The sequence below is a fragment of the Balaenoptera borealis genome (assembly GCF_965194805.1).
Source record: "Balaenoptera borealis genome assembly, chromosome: 2".
In the NCBI taxonomy this organism is placed as follows: Eukaryota; Metazoa; Chordata; class Mammalia; order Artiodactyla; family Balaenopteridae; genus Balaenoptera; species Balaenoptera borealis.
This window is the reverse complement of record NC_138867.1, coordinates 58302408-58325083: the sequence shown is the minus strand read 5'-3', so window position 1 is coordinate 58325083 and position 22676 is coordinate 58302408. Positions and strand designations below refer to the sequence as shown.

General features: G+C 42.3%; 1 long non-coding RNA gene across 1 annotated transcript; it reads right to left on the bottom strand.

Annotated features, from left to right (window-relative positions):
• Positions 1 to 1364: 1364 nt before the first annotated feature.
• LOC309619426 lies at positions 1365 to 22050 on the bottom strand. The gene is made up of 2 exons (XR_014238942.1): positions 7427 to 22050; positions 1365 to 7396 (listed from the first exon to the last, which is right to left on the bottom strand). It is a non-coding gene; the product is annotated as an uncharacterized lncRNA (long non-coding RNA).
• Between the last annotated feature and the right edge of the window lie 626 nt (positions 22051 to 22676).

The window sequence follows — 22676 nt, the reverse complement described above, 5'->3', positions numbered from 1 at the left end:
CCCACTGAGTGGGTAGACTTGATCTTCAGCTCCTGAAGTCGTTTCTTTCTTTCGGCCGTCTCACGGTGTCCTAGCACAGAAGGTGTTTGAGAACTTTGTATTGACCTGAAAGTCTGTGCAGGACACAGCGGAGGACTTGTTGAGACAGTTCTCTTTTAATGTCTTTGCATAATGCACCCATAAGGTTTTCCAGCATCTCCTCTGAGCTCACATGAAGTGCCCCTTGTGTGATGGGTACAGTGGGGTCTTCAGGCAGTTCCCAGGTCACAACTCCTATAGATCAGTGCTGGACCGTGAGTGAGAAACCTGCATATCAGCAATTCGAGTTCTAGGGTTTTGTTCTGTGCTTTGACCTGTGCTTGTGCGTGAAAAAGACTGTGTACATATGTACTGTGAAGCATGCTTTGAAATATCAGAACAATCTAAATGCCTACCAATAGGGGATTTCCTAAATAAATGATGGTACCTACCTCCACACGGTAGAATACTATATAGCTGTGGAAAAGAATAAGGAAGCCATTTATATACTTACGTGGAGCGGGTGAAAAAATAAAATTGCTATAGCTTAAAAAAGAAAACATGTTACTCTAAAGGGTCATGCCGGCTTCAGAAATTCTCACAGGGACAGCTAAGGCTCTCACAGCTCAACTGCTCCCTCTGCCTGGACCCACCTCCCTCCCTCCTGCCCCACAGGTTGCTGTTTTGGTTCTCTGTGTGTGTAATGAATCACCCCCAAACTTAGCATCTTAAACAACAATGTGAATTGTTATCCTGTAGGTCAGGAATTCAGGCAGAGACTGGTGACAGGAGCGGGGTGTGTTTGGTTGAGGTGAGCTTACCACGCCCGAGGCAGTGAGGATGTGTGTGAGTGAGGGGCAGGGGCTGCAGCTAAGCCGGAAGCCGTGTTAGAACAAGAGCATCCCTTCTGCTCTAAAGACCTCCCGAGGAGGAAATTCTACTACCAGGTCAATGTCCCCTCTGGCTGTGGCTGCAGTCTGTTTGCTTTTATTATGTGTACCCTGACATCACGGAGAATATGTGCTCATTATTTACCCAACATCCCTTTTTGACTTACTCATTAACACTTTCTCTCTCTTTTCCTTGGTATGATGAAATAATCTCGTTCTTATTATATCTTTTTCCTTCACCATCTTTTTCATTGTGTTTCTATTTGCATGAGTGAAAATGGAAATATAGACTGCAAATCTGAATTGTATTCCCTTACAATCATTGGTCAGTTAAATTATTGGGGTCAGATGATTTGTGTGTCCTGTTCTCCACCACCATCACTGCTCCCCACGAACATCTTTTCCACAGTTCCCTGCATCTTTCACATGCCTTAATCATCAGCTAATTTGACTGTGAAAGGAAGTGGTTCTAAGAGGTGGTTTGAGGACTGTGGCCTCTCCATAGCCATCAGCCCTCATTTCCATCAACTTTAGAGCTGACCCCAAATAAATATACAATCTGACTCAATCTAACTTCAATTAAGCCTCCTAGCCCCGTCTCCCAACGACGTTTGCATCCCGAGGCTGTCCTACACTGTTCAGGGGTAGCTGCTGGTTTGGGTACACTGTGTGACAAACCATGCCTTTGATGTTTCAGCTTCTATTGATAAGGGGATCAGCTGACTGGCTGGCATTCTAGAAGAAAGTCTCTTGATTTTTACTTTGCTGTCAGGTTAAGAGAATGAAGGGTACTTCTTTCTTTGAAAACAGTGGTTCTTATTCAGTCTGCCCAGTACCTTTAACCCAGGCTGCCCTACCCACACCCCAGAGGGTCAGTCATATAAAGAGAGAGAGCTCCAGTCTCCCAGACCCACTCAGGACAAAATGGTCTTTCCTTATTCCTGCTTTTTCTCCTCTCTTCTTGTGTTGTTCTTGAATCCCTGGACCATGAACCTGGCTTCCCCATTTGACACTTAGCATTCTTTTAGACAAACGTTGTTTCACTCTCAGCTTCCTTCACATCTAAGTACCCCCAAAAGCTACTTTGCCTAGTAAGTGCCAGAGCCTAGGATCCATCCATGTCTGGTTGTTTAGCCATTGTCAGATCTTGTGACTTCATTAAAGACAGTTGAAAGGAAAGGAAACTGAGTCATGGGCAAGTTTCAAATTTCCAGATTAGTGTGTCCTTGAAACTAAAAGGGCATCCCAATGACAGGTTCCAATATAAAATCTTAACAGGGCTCCCGGCATGTCTTGGCTGCTGCGGTTTCTCAAGTCACCAACTTCTCTTATAAAGCCCAAGCCTTTCTGGGGTTGATGACACCTGTGTATGACATGTAGACTATTTGTGTGCCCTTCCTCAGTTTCAAATACAGTCCCTGGAAGTATGAAGTTTTAAAAAATAATCTCCCAGTTCTACTGTCATTCTGATTTGTTAGGCAGGGGGAGATCTCCAGGATGATATGAGAAAAACTTATCAAGGAATTTTGCTGTTCTACTACCCCGTTACTCCCTTAATCTCATTCTTCCACCCACTGTCATTATCTTTTAAGATTTTGCCTCTGAATCAATGATTCTAAGAATTGCTTACTCCTCCAGTATCTATGTGCTCAATGATTTTCCAGGTGAAGGTGTCTTGTGGAGCTTTTCCGTGGTGAGGGATAAGGAGATGACTGTAGCTGACATGTCCTGGTCAAGTTAGAACTGGGTTATCTGTTTGGAGGGTGTTTGAAAAGGAAAGCCTGTCATAAGTCACCTGCCACGTGGGAGCAAATGGTAAAATTAGAAGAAACTTGCATATCTAGATGGGATTCTAGATAGGAAACTGAGAAGAACTAGGCATCACAATACTTTTTTATTCCTTCTTGTTGAATAGTCTCTCCTTAAAGGAAGACAATCATGAGAAATGAATGGCTACACACATGACTGGCAGAAGTTCCTGGCAGAGGTTGAGGGCCACTTATAAAGCCTGGAGGGAACACATTTAATAGGTTAATAATAAATGACATTCCTGAAACAGTGATGAGGGGAAAAAAAGTCTAAGAAAAAAATGTAACATCGAATATTATGAAGGGTACAGGAATGAAAGAAAGATGAAACAGAGTATCAGCAGGTCCATATTCAGCACCATATGAAAAAGGTTATTAATGTTATTAAGAGGACAAGTAATAATTTTGAGGAAGAAATAATGGGAAAGGTTCAGGAACAACATTTATGATTTCCCAGTGTCTACATAATAAGCCCAAACTATGGTTGTAATTTAGTATTTTAATATGAGGTAAATGCATTTGTTTGTTGATCCTCTTTTCTAGAAGATTTGGGAGCACAAGGGAAATAGAATCTCAGAGATATTATTAAAATTGGCAGAGATTACTGGTATTCCTAGGATTTCCTTCCACTATTCAGATACCTGTGGGAAGTCTCTCCTTGCTCAAAACAGAGCATTTCATAAATTCCTAATGCCCCTTGCTAACAACATCTTTTTTTCAGAAGCAGATAAAATCAATGCTGACCAAAGCTTAATTTTGAGAAAAAAGCTAGATCCTATTGGTAAAGTGGAAGTGAGGTTATCCTTGGGAGACGGTAGCTAGTGGACATTTGTTATTCTTTAGCACTCTATTCACCCCACTACAGGTAATTGCACCCCAATCCCCTGGGGAGTGATTCCCTCCCCCAGCATTGCATGCAATCTTTTGGGGCATGTCAGTCAAGGTTTCCTGCCTTCCCCTAGCCAAGGGATGGCTGTCGGACCTAGCTAGGCCAATCAGATGCACTGTCTCTCCTAAGACTTTTAATTTTAAGTGGATTGACACAAGGAGAGAATAATTCCTGGTAAGTGAACTTCTGGAGCCATCCTGGTTCTGTCAGTTTCAGAGCCCGGTTCCAAATCTTATTAGTCTGTGAGCTTCCTGATAACCCTCCCAACAAATTCCATTGTTGTTTAACTTAGCCAGAGTCTGTTTCTGCTGCTACTAACCTAATAACCATATTGAATATGACATCCACACACTCTTTATTGAATATTATACTCTATATCATCCTTGTGATAGCCCAGAGGAAAACAGAGGGCATGAATGAGGCATCTATCTGATATTTCAAAAACTCAAAGAGATAGATATGTTGGTATATCTAGATCCTATAAAGGGGGAAGTGGCTTAAGACTATAAAGAAATAAATCTGAAAAAATTATTTTAAAAAATGATCTTGGTGTGAAGGAAAAGAGAGAGGAATATAGGAAGCAAATGGGCCACTTCAATGAAATCAGATTGTAAAAGAACTCACGCACACTCATGCACACACACACACACACACAGAAGATCAGAGAACAGTGCATTACTAAGGGGAAAAAGAAAGGTTGGTATAAAAGAGTAAAAATTGTAGCTGGAAGGCTGAAGCCAAGAAAACAATTTTTTTATGGAAAAATCTGGAGTCATCAAAATGGTCTTTTGTTGGATATGATGAGAACACAAATGGCCAGGATTGTGTACTGAGGCTGATGTCCTAAGGCCAGTGGATGACAGGAGAGGAAAAGAATTTCTTCACAACTCCTAACTGGCTTCCATCTTCTCAATAAAAGAGAAAGATCTTCAGACCTGACTGTGTGGAATAAACATGGTTAGGGGGTCATTGACATCCAAGATAGGAGCCAAGATAGTAAGAGAACAGGATGTCTCTCTGTAAAAGACTGCAGTCTCCAGACCTGAATGAATTCTATCCCAAGGGGCTGAGAGAACTAACCAAAGTAACTGCAGAGTTATTGCCAGTAATTTTTGGAAAATCAAGAAGAATGAAAACGGTGCCTGAAAATTGGAAATGGAATGGAAAAGGTGCCTAAAAGAGGTAGGATAGTATAATATTGGGGTTTGTAATCTACAAATAGTCTACTTAATATGAAGCCTGGTGTTTTGGGAATTACAAGACTTAGATCACACCTGCGGGCTATATAGTGATTATCACAACTTAGGTGAATCCCCTCACGCCATCCATCAGAACAAGTTGGAAAACTGGATTAAAAGTCCTAATACGTGGATTTCTAACTGGTTGAAAACTGCTATACAATACATGTTGAATGATGATTCAACAGCCTTCTGGAGGGCAGGATCTTGGACTATGCTGCAGGAGTCTGTTCTTGGCCACCTTGTACAATATTTTTTGACAACTTATGCCAAAACACAGAAGCCACTTTGTGACTGACTCAGGGCTAGAAGAGATATATACTAAATATATTGGATGTAAGAATGAGTCTAAAAATGATCTCTATTGGTCGTCTATGTACAGAAGTTTATTTATGGATAATTTGGAAAGATGTTTGTTAAGGGTCTGGAAAGATATACACCGAGGTATTCATAATGATTAACTCTGGGTGGGTGGCATAATAAAAGTTTGAATGTTCTTCTTTTAGATTATCTATATTTTATGACTTTTTTTGGTAATGAACAAGTATTTCTTTCATAATAAGAAAAATAATAAAGAGACATTTCAAAAAGAAAAAATTCCATTGTCTGGAACAATATAAAAACAAACCAGATGAAAGTTAACAAGAATAACTATACAGCGTTGTGTTAAGGTAAAAAAAATTACATAAGAGTAAAATGGGAAAAAGATGGGCCTGAGAACAGTTTATACGAAAAATATTTGGAAGTCTTGGGCTCAAAGTCTATATGTGCCAAAAGGGTAGATGAATGCAATCATAGGCAGTATTAATAAAATAGAAGAGTCTGGGAGAAGGGAAGTGATGGTTCCAGTGAATTCTGGTCGGATCCCATAGGGGCATTGTTCTGAGCTCCACACACTAGAGACAGGCATTGATGGCCTAGAGGACGGTCAGAGGAGGGTCATGTGAACAGTGACAGATCTGAAGACCATGTCACTTGAGAACACAGGACCTAGGTTAATTGTTCTAGGTCAGAGAAAAGTTAAAGGTTATGTGACAGTTGTCGGCCACAGCTCGGTCAGTCGTAGGACAGGACAGAGTAGAATCCACAGACCAGATAAACCTACCACAGAGTGGCTATGATTGGGGAAGTTTCTAGCATCTGAGAGCCCAGGAAGGTGGATGGAAACAGGAACATCTTGCAGATGACAGAACACAGGCAGAGGTCCAAGAAAGCGAGTAGTATCAGGGGCATCTGACAGCAGAGAGAGGAGACCCAGCCATATTCTGGTACTTGGAGCTGCCCAGTTCCTGAGGGGCTGGGGTACCAGGCAGGCATCAAAATGGGGATCAAGAGAAAGAGTCAGTTAGCACCAACTAGTGGTTCTCAGGCCAGCAGCATCAGTACCACCCAGGCACTAGTTAGACATGCAAATTCTCACGCCCACCCCAGCCCTACTGAATTGGAAACACCAGCAATCTATGTTTGAATAGGCCCTCTGTGATTCTAATGCATGCTCAAACTTGAGAACCATTGGCTTCGTGATTAAGCACCGGAACTCTAGAGCCAGAATGCCAGAGTTTAAATCCCAGCTCTGCCAGTAACTAGCTGTGTGATCTCAATTTCCTCATCTATAAAATGGTGATACAAATAGTACTCACCTCATAGGGTAGTTGTGAGGATTAAATCTCTCACATACACAAACACACATGCAAAGCACTTAGACCGGCGACTCTGGCATATTTAAGCATTGCGAACATTGCTCTTAACATGAGTCACTAGAACTAGGGTATATTGGTGAAGTAGAACAAACCATCTTACTGCTTGACGGGAAGCACAGAGGCTGAACTTCAAGGCTGCTTTTCTCGGGGTCTCTAACTGGCCTGCAGGAAGGAGGAAGCAGTTCCAGCTGTGGAAACTGGGGTGCTCAGGGAGCCAGGTGGGTTAGGGTGATAACTGACTTTCAGCCTTCAAGCTGTGCTGCCTGCTTCCACATTACTCCTGAAAAGCAAAACGAAGGCTAAGGGATGAAATTTAGAATGTTTTGATTTAAGACATGGAATAAACCTCCTCCAAAAGAAGAAAGCCCTTTCCTACTATGTGTAGATAGTCTGCGACTAGGTCATCACTTGCAAGGGATATCATGAAATCGGTTTTGAAATGGGGAGGGAAGTTGTGTCTCAATGATTCCTTCCACTTTTTAGAATCTAGGAGCCTAGATCTTTGAGCGTTTAGGCCCTGCCCCCTCTCGCTGTGAACGCCTTTTCTATCGACATAAATTCTCCCCTCCTCCCACCACTCCAGTATTTTCTTTTGGCTCACATTTATTTCAGCTTTGGAATCCAGATGTAGCCTGATTTTGAGTCTGGAATGAATTAATATGTAACAAGATGAGTTCTTATGATATGAATTGTTGCCTTTTTGTTTGTTTTTCTCTTCCTTACTCTAGACATTTGGAAAGAAACAAAGGGAATTTTACCCCCTTCTCTCCACTAAGAAAGGCTAGGCAGTTAGCCCTTTATTCTAACCTTCAAGGAGGAGTTAACAGTGGTTTTGTAAATTTTATATGTGATGCTACATATACACACATACACACACACACACACACACACACACACACACACACACACACACACACACACACCTAAGGAAAACTGCCGGACAACCCCAAAGAGGCCTTACTCTCAAAGTATTGCCTTGCATGGAGAATGCCTTTTGTATTTTGAAGATAAAAGAGAGCACCTTTTCTTATTTGGGTCGTTGGTTTCCAGCATACTAGGAGAGAGGTAGGGCTCGCGTTCCTCGTGGGCAGGGTCTGACCAGCAGGACCTGTGTGATGCCTACAGAGGCCAGATGCCAAATGACTCTGCTGGCCTTCAGAGGTGAGCTGGGCCCTTATACCCAGAGCTCTAGTGAAGGTGGAGATCTGCTGAAACAGGGGCCAGTGAGCAGCAACAGTGTGCGGCATAGGCGGAGTGATGCCGAGGGGAACCGGTGTGGAATGATAACCAGACGCCTTTCCTGTCCCCTATACACACACTCACACACACACACAATCACACAATAACACACGTCTTTGGAGACACACCTGTAAGGAGCCAGTGTCCAGGTGCAAGCCAAAGGAAAGGGAAAATATGGAAAATGACAGATACTATACTGACATTGGGCTGATATTGACTGATCCCCCCAAATGGGATATTGGGGTCCGAATTTGGTTCGGACAGGCTAAGTACTCAATAAATATGTGAGGAAAGAATGAATTGCCTAGTTTAAGACTTCGTTTTGTAAAAGGAACTCTTCTTACATTTTCTTAATTCTTAAAAATCTTTCAGGGTGGTGGGATAAGGTGATGTTTGAATGAGGCAGAGCAAGGAAAAAGAGCTGTAGCCCCTTCCCCTGGGAGAAGGTCCACTGCAGAGATGCTGGCGTGAAGGGGAGCACGGAGCAGTGGAACCCAGCTAGGCTGTGTCCCAGGGCTTCCAGTCTGTGTTGGGGCCTTTCAGCCTAGGCATCGATCGCTAATGCTTCCCATTGAACAGTATGGCTTAAAAATGGAAGGAAGGAAAAAATACTTTGGAGGAGCAGCTGGCCCTAGACCACTTAAGGAAGATGAACTCGATCCCACGGCAACCCCAGACAAGAAGGGCCAAGGGTGTCTGAGGCGCGAATGGCTCTCGCTCCCCCTCTCCTACTTTGGGACAGCCACGCTTCTGCAACCCTTGTGTCTAGATTCTCTTTTCCTTTGCCCAGCCGTGTTCCCCTGGGTCCCCCATGAAACACCTGGATTAGACCTAACACACCAGAAGGCAGCTTCCAGCTTCCTTCATAACTCACAACCTCGTCTGACGTAACACGGATCATCATGGTGGACTACGCCTGTCTCTTTTGGGAAAGAGGGTCTGGAAATTATTTCCAGGACTCAACAAAGTTGCAAAATGCCTATCTTTTATGGGGCCTGTGGGGCCTTTCTATCATCACTTTAGTAATGTAGGGGAAGTAAAATACAAAGCAGAGTCCAGTGATGAGAACTTAAAGGCAGTCTCTGCCTTTGATTTGCCTGAGCCTCTGATATTGTGAGCCGAGGGCTGGGAGCCGGGACAAGCTGCTGTCTCTACCTCATCTGTCTGTAAGTGAATGTAAGCAAACTGTTTCCTCTCTTTCTGCAGGTCCTATAGGCTTTTATTTACTTAAGGCTGCATTGTCTTTGGTCTGAATCTTGGATGTGTTCATGGATTGCCTGATTTGAAATCTGGTTAGACAGTAGACCTAGGGAGGCTGCCTCGGCCGAGGAAGAGTAAACTAGCACCTATGGCATATTTCATAGCCTGAGACACATCTCCATCATTTCTGAGAACACGGCCAGAGGCAGTAATCGTATTATGTTATTCTGTGAGAAAATTATTCCCTATCTTACTTTTGAGTTTGTATAAGGCTGATTGTGCTGATGTGGTTAATTTTAAAGAAGGTACTGGTGTACTCATTCTCTCATCATTAAACACACACACACACACACACACACACACACATACACATTTATATATAGGGTACCTACTATGAGCCTCACACTGGGCTGGACTTGGGGATAGGAAGCTGAGAAGGAAAGGTCTGAATGTTTGCCATCCAGCAAGATGAATTACTAAACCAAGGATCAGAAGGCAGAATCTGTGGGGTTCCTTGCTGGATGTTTGAGTTGCATCATACTGCATATTTTAACAGTGATGTAAGCTCAAGAATTCAGGAGAGCAAATGCTCAGAAAAATCTTCAACAGGGACATTCATGGGCAGCTCTTACTTTGCATATAATAGGGCAATTAACAGATAATGCCACGTAGTTTCTGGAGTTTCTGGAATATTTATTGAGCTCTCACTGGTGTGTATGAGGCACTTGTTAACAGTGGTTGTCACTGAGTGACAGCGTTAGAAGGGATTTTCATATTTTTCTGTTTGCTTTTCTACTTTACAAATTTCTTACAGTGAATAGGTATTGCCTTGGAAACTAGGAGGAAATATTATTTATTAAATTTAAATACTCAACACTAGCGAAAGCTTTAAGAGACAGGCCCTCAGTTATTACTGTGAGAGTGTACATTGGTAGCCACTTTCTGGAAAGCATTTAGCAACACATCAAACCCATAAAATTCCACGCATCTGTTCTAGTCTTGATCTGTTTGCCTTCAGCTTACTTTCTCTGCCTGTCCCTAGTCTGCTCTGAATTGCAGGGGGCTGATCCCCATGGACTGTGTGCTTCAAGCTCCCTGGTCACCTGGTCATGCACACACTAGTGAGGAGCTGGGGGATGGGAGGAGAGGATGAGGCAGGTCCCCCCCCCTCAACCTTGGGCGGCACCTCTAAAAGCCACTGCTGCGGATCCAGCTCCTGCCCAACAGTCCTGTCCTAGTTCTAGATTCCATCAGATGCTCACAGAGGGCGAGTGGCTTCACTCCTAAGCTCTGGGTAACCTCACATCCCCTGATGGCTCCGCGGCTGCTTCTAGAACCTGTTTACACAGGTTCAATTTTTTTGCATGAATTCCCCAATGTTAGAAAAACTTGAGTGTTTTTTTGTTTCCCTGATTGGACTTTAACTGATACTCCATTTGACCCGTCACTCACTTCTAGTAATCTATCATAGAGAAATCATCAGAGAAGGTGACATCAAAGATTTATACAAAAGAAGTTCACTGTAGCATTATCATTTGGAAGAAAATTAGAAACAACATAAATATCCAACAGCAAGTGTTATAGGTTAAACGGCGTCCCCCAAGAAGCTATGTTCAAGTCCCAACTCCCAGTACCTACAAATGTGACCATATTTGGAAATATGGTCTTTACAGACGTAATCAAGTTAAGATATCTCATACTTAATTACAGTGGGTCCTTCCTCCACTGAATGGTGTCTTGGTAAGAAGAGGGAAATAGGGATACAGACACACAGAAAAGAAGGCTATGTGTCAATGGAGGCGGAGACTAGAGTGATGCAGTTGCAAGCCAAGGATGGCCAAGGATGGCCAAGGATGGCCAAGGATTGCTGACCACCACCAGAAGCTAGAAGAGAGAAGCAGGATCCTTCCCTAGCATCTTCAGTGGAAGCATAGACCTGCCTATACATGGATTTTGGACTTCTAGCCTTCAGAACAATGAGAGAACACATTTCTGTCATTTTATGCCACCTAGTTTGTGGTCATTTGTTTAGGTAGCCCCAAAAATCTAATATAGTAAGCCAATGATTAGTAAATGTTTTTTAAAAATTGGAATTACCCAAGATAACTGATATATATAATCCATCTAAAAAATAACAGAAAACTTAATAGGAGAGCTTGTGTAAAATGCACATTCCTGGGTCCTAGATCTTCTGTAGCTATTCTAATGTAATAAATCTGGCTTAGCAGCCAGTAGTATGTTCTAGAAATCTTAGCTGTCATCAGGTGGTAGGCCTCTCAGCCACCCCTAGCTGGAGTCAACACAGTTGGACCCTAATCTTGTTCCCTGAGATATAATTTAAAGGATTTGAGAGACGGGGGGTGGGGGCTGCACTTTTCTTGGTTTCCACTCTCCAGTAGTCTCAGACTTCATCGAAGTCTTAATTTGCAGCCGAGTAACCTGTCAATTTTACTTAGAAGAAATGGGTTTCCTTCAGTCAGAACTGGGCAGACAGCATTGAAGCCTGAAGAGGTGTTTGCCAGCTTTCTGACAGCCTCAGATAATGCTCTTCTGATCCCAAATCACAGAAATCGACCCTAGCTAACTTAAACATAAGTAAGTAAGTAAGTAAATAAGTAAACGAATGAAAAAATAAATAAGGCAAACCCAGCAGGAGCTGAACAATCAGCTTGAGGGGGTGCTGGACCCAAGGCAGATCAATCATACACATTAGCAACAGTTCAGGCCACCAACCCCACTCAACAGCATGGATCCTGATATCTGCGCTCCTCAGTTCAAACTTCCACATTCCTCAGAGACAAATCTGATTGGCTCCATTTAGTCCTGGGGTCCCCTGGACCAATCCGCTGCGGTCAAGAAAGAACAGGGTCAAGGAATTCAGACGCAGCAGCTGGGGGCCCATCCACAGTGTCTGTGATTAGGGGCCAGTTCTCAGAAGAGGAAATGAGAGCATGGCAACTGCCCCGAGAGGCTGCTACTCTCCTGACTCCCCTCCCCAGCTCCTACCTTCGGTCCCTCTCCGAGAATAGATTGTAAAACTTCTCCTAGGATAGACCCTTTCTGTCTTCCCTTCCCAGTCCACACTCCACTCCAGACCCACCCATTTCTGAAATGCCCCGAGTCCCCTTCCCGCACAGGTCCCACCCATGTGCAATGTGCATTCTTGTTCATCTTACACATTTGGGTGCTTCTGTGAAATCCCCTCTCTAGAGGGGATTCCTTTAGGATCAGTGAGATGATACTGCTCTTTGGACACCAGGAAATCAGAGCCCATGAATCTTGGTTTGGGTGATTTTTCTAGTGGCAGTTATGGGTCATGCTGAGTCATTCAGACTAGTTTCCCTTGTGACCTCACGCATTGGAGAGCAAACTGGCTGATTGGGAGGTATAGTCTTTGGCCGACTGCAAAACAGGGCTTTTCCCAGTGGAAGGGTTGGGTGGCCAGTGCAGGGAGTGAAAAATTAATCCAGGCACAAGAGCACTGCACCCTAAATGGAATGCATTATCAGTTTTGAAATTGACTTATGTCTATACCACATTGAGTCTCCTCTCCCCAGTCTCTCCCTCAAGGGTGATCTGACCACGCAGTTAAAGTTCAAAGCAGTTTTTTTGGGTACCTTCATATTTTATTCTTTCTCCGCAGACACTACTCTAGCTACCACATCATCAAACATTAGCTACAACAACACAGTTAGCTCTTAAGTGTCATGGCAAGGTGCCACGAGACTCGGCTATGTTGTCCTCTGAATTGAACTAAGAAAACACATCATGGAAATGCTTAGCTTACATTATAACTGTGTGCCACTGGGGCCAGTTACATAACCTCCCTGTGACTGATGGCATAATAATAGTCCCTCCCTCAGGGGATTGTTGAGATGATTAAATAAGTATAGAATAAATTAGGGCAGTTCCTGGCATGTGGCAAGTACTCAGTAAATGTTAGCCATTATAACCATTTCCTACACCCTCGGGTAAAGTTTGATATACCTAGTCTCTGCGAAAACATCCTGCATTGTAAATACTAGTTTATAAGTCTTTTTCACCCCTAGCCGAGGGCACCAGGTGGGAGCCCCTTCATACCTGCATTTCTAGCAGCCAAGGAGCCAGTGATGCTGGATACATGCGTGAACAGGTGCTGGAAAAGTAGGGGGTGTCATTAGGACTGGGATGTAATAAAAAAAAAACTGTGACCCCAAGGTCCTTTAGCCTGTGAGAAGAGTGAATCTGTTAATTGGAGGATTTGCCCAGAGATCATAAAGAGAGAGTGGAGAGGACTAGTTAGGAATTCTGTGTGACCTTAGGCAAGTTGTTTACCCATTCGTAGCCTCAGTTTCTTTATCTGTAACATTCAGATAAGACCTCACAGCCTTGTGTGAGAACTGAGTGTGGTAACAGGAGTAAAGTGCTCGGCACGTGACAAGCATTAAGTAACAACTATACAACAAAAATATAGCTAGTATAAAAGGAAGAGTTTGCCGGCCAGCAGTTGTGAGTAGCTCAATGACAAAAGCCAATAATACCACCACCTGATGCCTCAAGCTCTAGTTTTACCAAGTACCCTCTAGATAGTGATTTGGTTTCCTATGTACACTTACCTAGAAAAAGAGATGGGACTCATCAGCCAACAGGAGTCCACTTGACTCTTTGGGGGTCTTGTTTAAAATGGGCACTTATAAATTTTCTCTGAGAGTCCTACTGAGGTGGAACAACTCGTGGTGAAATAAAGGGGTGTTTCTGGACCTGTAAAGGTTCATGATACCCCACCCCCCATGTGCAAAGGCACATGGTAGCCCCTCTTATTAGGCCACCCAGCCCAAGTGTGTTCACTGGAAACAACAGCTCACCTCCCCCTGTCTCTCTTTCACAGCAAGAAACCACCAATAGATGACAAAGTTAGATAGAATGAAGTTAATGAATGCAGCACTAGTTCATAGAAGAACAAGTTATATTGAAATACTCTTTTATTCTGGGAATACTCTTTTGGAAGGCACACTGATAATTCTGGCTCCTATTTTTATATAAAATATCATATTTTTAATGGTTTGAAAGATATATTATTAGGTTTTTAAAAGTCAAATGCAGAAGACTGTATATTATCCCGAAATTCAGGTAAAAATGTTTAAATGTGTAAACTATCTCTAGAAAGATTTACGATAAACTTGGTGGCCTAGTGTGAGAGGAGCTGGGTGGCCGAAGGACAGGGACGGGGAGATTTTCATTGTGTGCCCTTTTGAATCTTCTAAATTTTGAAGCATGTGAGTATACTTGCTTGTTCAAAAACATTTTTAAAAGGCTAAGCAATTTATTGAAAGAATCCATTTCTGCCACACTTAGTAATTTTCTGAAGTTTCTTATATGCCTACGGTTAATTTACGCTCATGAACTAACACAGTTCAAAAATTGCATTTTAGTCATTCCATTCTTAAGGATATTTACTTTCGAATTCTCTTTTAAACCTCATGTCACTTAGTTATTGATTTCCATTCACTCTTGTTTTTTAATCTCAACAAAATTTTTGAGGGGAATTTTTTTTTTTTAATTTGAAAGGGAGCAAGATAGTTCCAGTGATGGCCAGATAGTGTTTTCGGGGTGGCGGTGAAGGGAGGTGAGGTAAAAGCAAAAAGAAAAGAGGAACAGTTTTTAATGCAGGTTTTCTGTTTCCATTCATTATGAGATCATTCTGATACTTGGTTGAAGATTTTCTTGTTGAACTTGCCCTAAGTCTCTAGTCACCTATATAAAATGAATGAATGATTAGCTCAGAACTATAGCAGATCCTTTGATTTACTGAAGACTCTCCCGACACCATTTCACTCCTAGGCATGGGGTGTGTGATGTATAGCCCCACCCTGCCTGGGGAATGAGACACACAGAGCAAGTTGGGGAGGGAAGGGGAGCATTGCCAGGTCTCCTACCTCTGCTTCAGTTACCTTCCCCCTTCTCAGGTCACCTCCTACCTCAGGCCGCCCCTCCTCTGCACCCTCCCAGGGTCCTCCCCACAATAGGGACACACACAGACACACACTCACACTCAGCGCCTTGGGTCTACCGGAGAGGTTGTCAGACGTGCGCGTGCATTAGAATCACCTGCAGGGCCTTTTAAAACCCAGATTTCTGGGGCCCGCTTCCAGAGTTTCTGATCCAGAAGCCTGGGTGGGACCCAGGAGTTTGCATTTCTAACAAGTTCCCAGGGCGATGCTGAAGCTGCTGACCTGGAAAGCACACGTTGAGGACCTCGTGTTTATATCTCTCCTCTTCTACAGGCCTGGTCTCTGCTTATGGTTCCTTAGAGAGGATCCATACCTATCAGTGATGTAACTCTAGTACAGCGGGAAGAGTTTGGTCTTTGGAGGCAAGTAAAGCAGGTTCACAGACCCTGTTGTTTGATGCTGAACAAGACCCTTCACTTCTCTCAGTCTCAATATCCTCATCTGTAAAGTGGGAATACTAATATCCACCTCATATAGTTAAATAATTTAAAGTATTTAGTAGGCCTAGACCATATTAGATATTCAATAAATGTCAGTTCCTTTTTTTTTTAATTTTTAATTTTATTTATTTATTTATTTTTATGGCTGTGTTGGGTCTTATTTTCTGTGTGAGGGCTTTCTCTAGTTGCGGCAAGCGGGGGCCACTCTTCATCGCGGTGCGCGGGCCTCTCACTATCGCGGCCTCTCTTGTTGCGGAGCACAGGCTCCAGACGCGCAGGCTCAGTAATTGTGGCTCACGGGCCTAGTTGCTCCGCGGCATGTGGGATCTTCCCAGACCAGGGCTCGAACCCGTGTCCCCTGCATTGGCAGGCAGATTCTCAACCACTGCGCCACCAGGGAAGCCCCTAAATGTCAGTTTCTTTAACCCCACTCCCTTTCTTGTTGTGTAACAGGCTGATTACTACTTGAAGTGTTAAGCCTTCTAGGAGTGCCCAGGATGATAAGAGCTATTACTTATATTTGTACGACTCTTCACGTTTACAAAATTAGTTAATACACGTTATCTTCTGAAGGAAGTCTGAGAATCTACATTTTTAACAAACACCCATGATAATTTTCATATGCACCAAAGTTTGAAAACAGCTAATATCCCATTTAACCCTCACAACAACCTGAAAGGTGACATTATTTACCAGATTTTATAGACGAGGTTCAAAGTGGTTAAGTGCCTTGTCGCAGTTACAGAATGACACAGTCCCAAACCTCTGGCTTGTGAACTCAGTTCTTCAGTACAAGGATATTGACTGGTGGTATTTTAGGCATCAGAGACTGGAAAGTAGGACAGATATTTTTGCCTTGAAAAACTATTTTTGGCATCACCTGACGCCTGATGTATGATTTGCAGGGGAATTTGAAAGGCAGGTTGGTCAGTTCACATTCAATATTGTCCAAGTATGTGGCTCCTGTGCCGTCAAGGTAAGGCAGGAAGCACCTGATCCAGGTGTCCTGTGGCCTTTCAACTCTGAATGGCTGCCCAAGCACCTTAGTGACCCTGTTGACAGACAAGCTTCCTCCTTTTCCATTCTTCTTTCCATAGCCCGAGCCTTAATAAGGGAAGGATACAGTTGCTCCTAAATATGGTTCTGGAAAAATCTTAATCCAGGAAAGAGCAAATCTTGGCTTGGACCTTTACAAGTGGGTATGGCCATAAGCCAATACACCACCAGTTGGGCTATTTCCTGCAAAAGGAAATAATTTTCTTATAAACTACCTCCTTTCAGCTTCTGCCTAATTCACAATGTCCCAGAAACCAACCGTCAGAGCTGAACTTAATGAAACAACATATTTACTAGACATCCACCTGGCTTCTTATAACAAAAGTGAAATTCCATGTGGTTATCTATGTTAGAGTCTCACTGTTTAAGTGGCCATTTTTTAATCAAGATTGACTTGATTTTCTGCAACAAACTTATCGTCTTTTGTACTTGAGCTCCTCACCTCCCTGTCTTTGTTCTATGAAAGAAACTAGCATCCAAACCCAAGCAAGATGGTTCTTTGGGACACTAGTCCACCATCTTCTGGATCTGCTGGCTTTCCAAATAAAGGCGCTATTCCTTGCCCACCCAACCACCCACCGCCACAAAAAAAAAAAATTGACTTGATTTTCTCTCTGACCTTCCCATCCCGGAACCTCATTTGCTTTTTGCAAACTCCTCTTGTGCTCATGTGTAAGGAATGCCCCTCAGTCTACCGTGGAGATTTTTCTGTTATATATTTTGAGTAAAGGATGCTTGAGAGAGAAACATAACTATGGACAAAGGCGGTGAAACTAGTCAAAAGAGAAATTAATCCCTGGGTTGGTATAGAGTTTGACAACTAGAAATTGATTTCTTATACTGTACTTAAGGACATTCTACCTCCATGGCCGTGGCAGCAAAAAAATAAGCCAAAAATTTCCCCATGAGCTTTGGGAGGAAAATCCCATTTCCACATAAAAGAAATGTTCTTTATATCCTTCTGCCTCCAATTAGAAAGAGAACATGATTTTTCTTGATGTTGATGTCCCAAGAATTCACAATAAGCCCCTCTGGGAATATGATACCTGTAACTCAGCAGTTAGATCTGGTACTTATGGAAAAGAGCTTGAATAGGGTTATCTACACTGGACCTTGAAATACTTTAGGGTTCAAACCCACTCTTTTACCCTCCTTTTACAGGTGAGCATGAGCCCAGATTGAAGTGGATAGTAATGGACTCTTGGAGGAACCAGTAACTATAAAATAGACTACTTTTACATCATAGACATGGCCAATTTGCAGTGTTCACAGACTATGATGAAATCAAATCAGAAACGTTAAAACCAATTTCTGCAATCTAGCTAAAGACCCGAAACAAAAGTTTATGAGCCTGGTAAGAGGATGAACACATAAGGTGCCTCCTGGGAATATTCTTAAGATCACAAAAATATAAATCACAAGCCATTATTTTCTTTATACACTGTGAATTTCTCCAGTTGGGAATGGAAACTTTCAAGAGGAGTACAAACCAGTTCAGTCCTTTGATATCCAAAGTGGGACTTGTCTTATGGATGTGGACAAAGCCACTCATCTTAGCCATCTTCCTGCAGGTGTGCTGCTTCTTTGCCAGCTGGAATTCTCAGTCAGAGAGTCCAAGACTTGAGTCAGGGTCCTTTATGTTCAGTTCCAGTACAATTTTACTTAGTGCTAGACCTGTACTGATTTGCACTATAAAATTCTGGACTTCAACTCCAGTCCCAAGTAAACCTGATGCATGCTATGATGAGGAAGACAAAGATGGGAAGACCAGGTCCTGTGACAATACAATTTACGTGTAATCCAGAAGTGTGAGCAATAGATCCACTTATTTACCCGGTCATCCATTCAATAAGTGTTCATTGAGCTCCTGGTCAGAGGGCACTTTATCGCTCCAGGGCATGCCATTCACAGATGTTTCCACACTCTGCGTAAAGCTCCAGGGGAGCAAGGGACAGTCCCTGCCTTCAAGGGGCTCAGTGCAGTGAGAGAAAGGCACCAGTGGTCAGGCAATTACAGTACAGAGTGGAAAGATGTAAGGTGGAATAATTAGCACCGGCGAACCTGGAAGCTCAGAGGTGGGACACTGATCCCAGCCTTGGGGGGACCAAGGGCAGCTCCCTGGAAAAGGCTGCACCTGAGAAGGCTGCATCCTGCACCAGGTGCAGACCGGATGTAGCCAGGCCAAGAAGAGGAAGCAGAACAGTCAGGGTGAAGATGCAGCACGTGCAAATGCAGAGGGATGAGGGAGAGATGGTGGGGTAACCAGAAGAAGCCATTTGGACCAACTGAGTAGACAGAGGAAAGAAGAAAGTTGCCAAGAAAAGGAGAGAAGAGAAGGGGGAAGGGGCAGGAGGAAAGGAAGGGGGAGGGAAAAGAAAGGGCGAGCAGGAAAGGAGAGGAGAGAATGTAGCCAGGGCTCAAAGCTGCCTTGATTCTCACCCTCCCGGTGGCCTGGTGGTCAGACTCCCAGGGGCGTCAGCATGTGTCTTTGTTAGCATGTAACCACACTGTTTCTTATAATCAAAGGAATTCTAACCATGACAGGGATTCTTGATATTCAACAGACTGAAATGCAAGTAGGTTTTTTTTTTTATTGTTGCTGTTGTTGTTTTTTTAGCATGCAGCTAATAAGCGTATATAAAAGAGTAGGAAGACTGGAGGTGGAAACAGCTAGTTTTGCTACTTTATTTACACCACTTTCTATTAAAAACTCTTTCTGCCACTTACTTGCTTCAGTCTGCCCACTTGAAGAAATGCTTGCTGGATAGTCCTCTTCTAATTGTTAGGCTCTACAGCTGGGCTTCCATCAATGGGATGATTAGGGTAAATATTGGTTGCTGACTTTTCAAAGCCAGATTTCAACTTAATGACCAACATACTCTAGTAGGAAAAGTGCTACAAAGGAAGTTTAAAAAAATAAATAACGAAACATGTGTTACGTCTTCCTATGCCAACTCTTTTAACTTCATAATTCCTATACTTAAAAAAAAAAAAAAATCCACCCAGTTCAGCGACTAATAACTGCCTAACAACAATAATAACAAAAATAGCTTAACCTTATTTTGGAGGATTGATTCTTTTTCTCTCCACTTTACCACTTCCTACTCAATCATCATCTATTAATTTTTTTCACACCACAGTCAGAAACCGATAACACAAAGTTACTGAACATAAACATTTCTAGCCTACCTCTTTCTTACAGTTTTGTTCCTCATTTTTCTTCTCACTTCCCCTTAAGGAGGATTTTTCTTTCTTTCCTAAATGGGCTCAAGCCCATAATTGGTCCCATGAAAGCTTGTGCAGGATATTACTTTCAAACGTTTTTTCGTTGCAAAATGGCTTTAGGGCTCTAATCCCAACACAGTGATCTCCAAAAATACGGTGGCTATTTTTGAAAGAAAAAAAGAAATTCCAAGGAGTCTGGTTACAAATCAGTAATAGGCCCTGCATACAGTTGTAGCCATCAACAAAACCAGAAAGATTTTCACCTGTGCCCTACTTGGTAAACATCCTTGGTCTTTATTTTCTTAACCACACTCTCTAATTATAAACATCATCTTAAACTGTTAAAAGAAAGCAATGTACCATCGGGGTCATTAATGTTCCTCTTCTCATATCAAGCTTTCTATTGTCTCCTTATTATGTTCTTATTACCAACCGTTTTCAGTCCATACCACCATTCCTTAGCCTCTATGCCAAATGGGTTGTGCCCGAGGGCTTAAAATTAGGCCTCTAGCAATCAAGTGTGGCCAGCCCTCTCCTTCGTTTCCCTGACATCCCTGGGGAACCCTGTCACCATCCTGCTGAAGCCCTCCACAACCTCCTGAGTGAGCCATTTCCCCTGGTGTATGAACCACACTCCATCTCTACTTCCCTCTGGAAGTTTCAATTCTTAAAACTTGCTAAAATTGAATCGCTTCTTAATTTCCCCCCAACAAATTGAATTCTTCTCTAGGGGTACACTTTTCTCTCAGAATGTTTTTTTTTACCTTGTCTCTTACCTTTTTGCTGCCTGCTTTGTAAGCCTCCTTCTCACCTTGTAAGTTTTGTGTTGGTGTTATCCCTTTCTGCCCACTTAAAATGGGCAAAATATAGGTTAATTCTCTTTCTCCAAAATTTTTTTTCATACCTTAAAAACATCTGATGAAAATTGTTCTGTTTATTCAGTTCTCTTTTTTTAATTGAAGTGTAAGATTTACCATATTGTATTCGTTTCAGGTGTACAGCAAAGTGATTCAGTTGTATATATATATTTTCAGATTATTTTCCATGATAGGCTATTACAAGTTATTGAATATAATTCTCTGTGCTATACAGTAAATCTTTGTTGCTTATCTATTTTATACATAGTAGTGTGAATCTGTTAATCCCATACCCCTAATTTATCCCTCCCTCACTCCCTTTCCCCTTTGGTAACTATAAGTTTGTTTTCTATGACTGTGAGTCTGTTTCTGTTTTGTATATAGATTCGTTTGTATTATTAGATTAGATTCCACATATCGGTAATATCATATAATATTTGTCTCTCTCTGTTTGATTTCATTTAGTATGATAATCTCTAAGTCTATCCATGTTGCTGCAAATGACATGGAAATATGCATGCAAATATTTCATTCACTTTTATGGCTGAGTAATACTCCATTTTATATATATATATATATATATATATATATATACACACAACATCTTCTTAAGCCAATCATCTGTTGATGGGCACTTAGGTTGCTTGCATGTCTTTGCTATTGTAAATAGTGCTTCTATGAACATCGGGGTGCATTATCTTTTTTAATTAGAATTTTTGTCTTTTCCAGATATATGCCCAGGAATGGGATTGCTGAATCATATGGTAGCTCTATTTTTAGTTTTTAAGGAACCTCCATACTGTTCTCCATAGTGACTGCACCAATTTACATTCCCCTCAACAATGTAGGAATGCTTCCTTTTCTCTACACTCTCTCCAGCATTTATTATTTTTGATGATAGCCATTCTATTCAGTTTTTAAAAAATATATATTTAAGCAATAGTTTCCCCCAAGTGTGGAATTGGGGCAGTTTTTGGGTAATGATTGGGAGGAGAACAGGGCACCTTTACATTTGATTTTAACTGTTTTTGTTTAAAGTTTTTATGATAATAATGTACTATTTTGTTACAAAAATTATTTTTTTAATTCAAAAATACCTTTACGTTGCTCAGAAAGGGAAAGAATTCCTACCTAAAGCTTTCTAAGCTCCTCTAAGATCATGGTCATCAAAATTGTCATGACCAAATAGTTATCCACTAAAAAGAAGAGGGGAACAGAGACAGGGAGAAACTGTGAACCTCAGGGAGAGAAATATCGTTCAAAGTCAGTGTTCCCTGTACATTTTTTGGCTGTGAGCATGTGACCAAGTTCTGTGAGCAATCACACTCTGAAGGCTGAAACTATGTTATTTAGTCTGATGTCCCGTTATCAACTTCTGATCCAAAAGGGAAAAGTGTCTCTTACTTTTTCCTCCATGCAGTACTATATACTCAGAATTTTCAAAATCAGCACACGTTGTTATGTAATTAAACACACACAAACAAACACACACACTCACACACACACATTCACACTCACACACACTCACACTCACACCCCAAACAAAACTCCTATTCTCCTGAGACTGAGAAATTTAATCAGGTTTCTTTCCTAACACCTAGCACTAGGTATAGTATTTGCCAGGGTCCCAGCAGGGCTTTAGAGGGCAAAGGGCTCTGCTGATGCACACCAAAGAGGGCAGCCTTCCAGGGCCAAGAGCAGAGCAGTGACAGGTGGGAAAAAGATATAGGGGGAAGGATGGGAAAGATTCAGCACAGGTGTGATGACTAAGTTACTTTAGTAGTTCCATCTTTATAGAACATCATATCCAGGTACTGAAGAACATATTTTAAAACTCAGTCATAGCCGTATGCCACAGATAAACCTGCCTGGTGGGTCTAAGCTTCAGGGTGCTGGCAACCAGAGTTGCAGGCCTAGAGAATTAGGAGGAAATTGCCAGTCTCTGGAAATGCTCTTTTCAATGACAAGCTGTTTAATTGTGACATACGTGGGTCACAGTATTCTTTCAAGCCCCAGTGTAGGTCCAGGACCCTTAAATAATCTGTCCCTCAGTTGCCTTCTTGATTCTCATAATCTATTTGCAAATCTCCAGGCCTTTCCAAACGTACTTATTTTGCAGCGTCTAA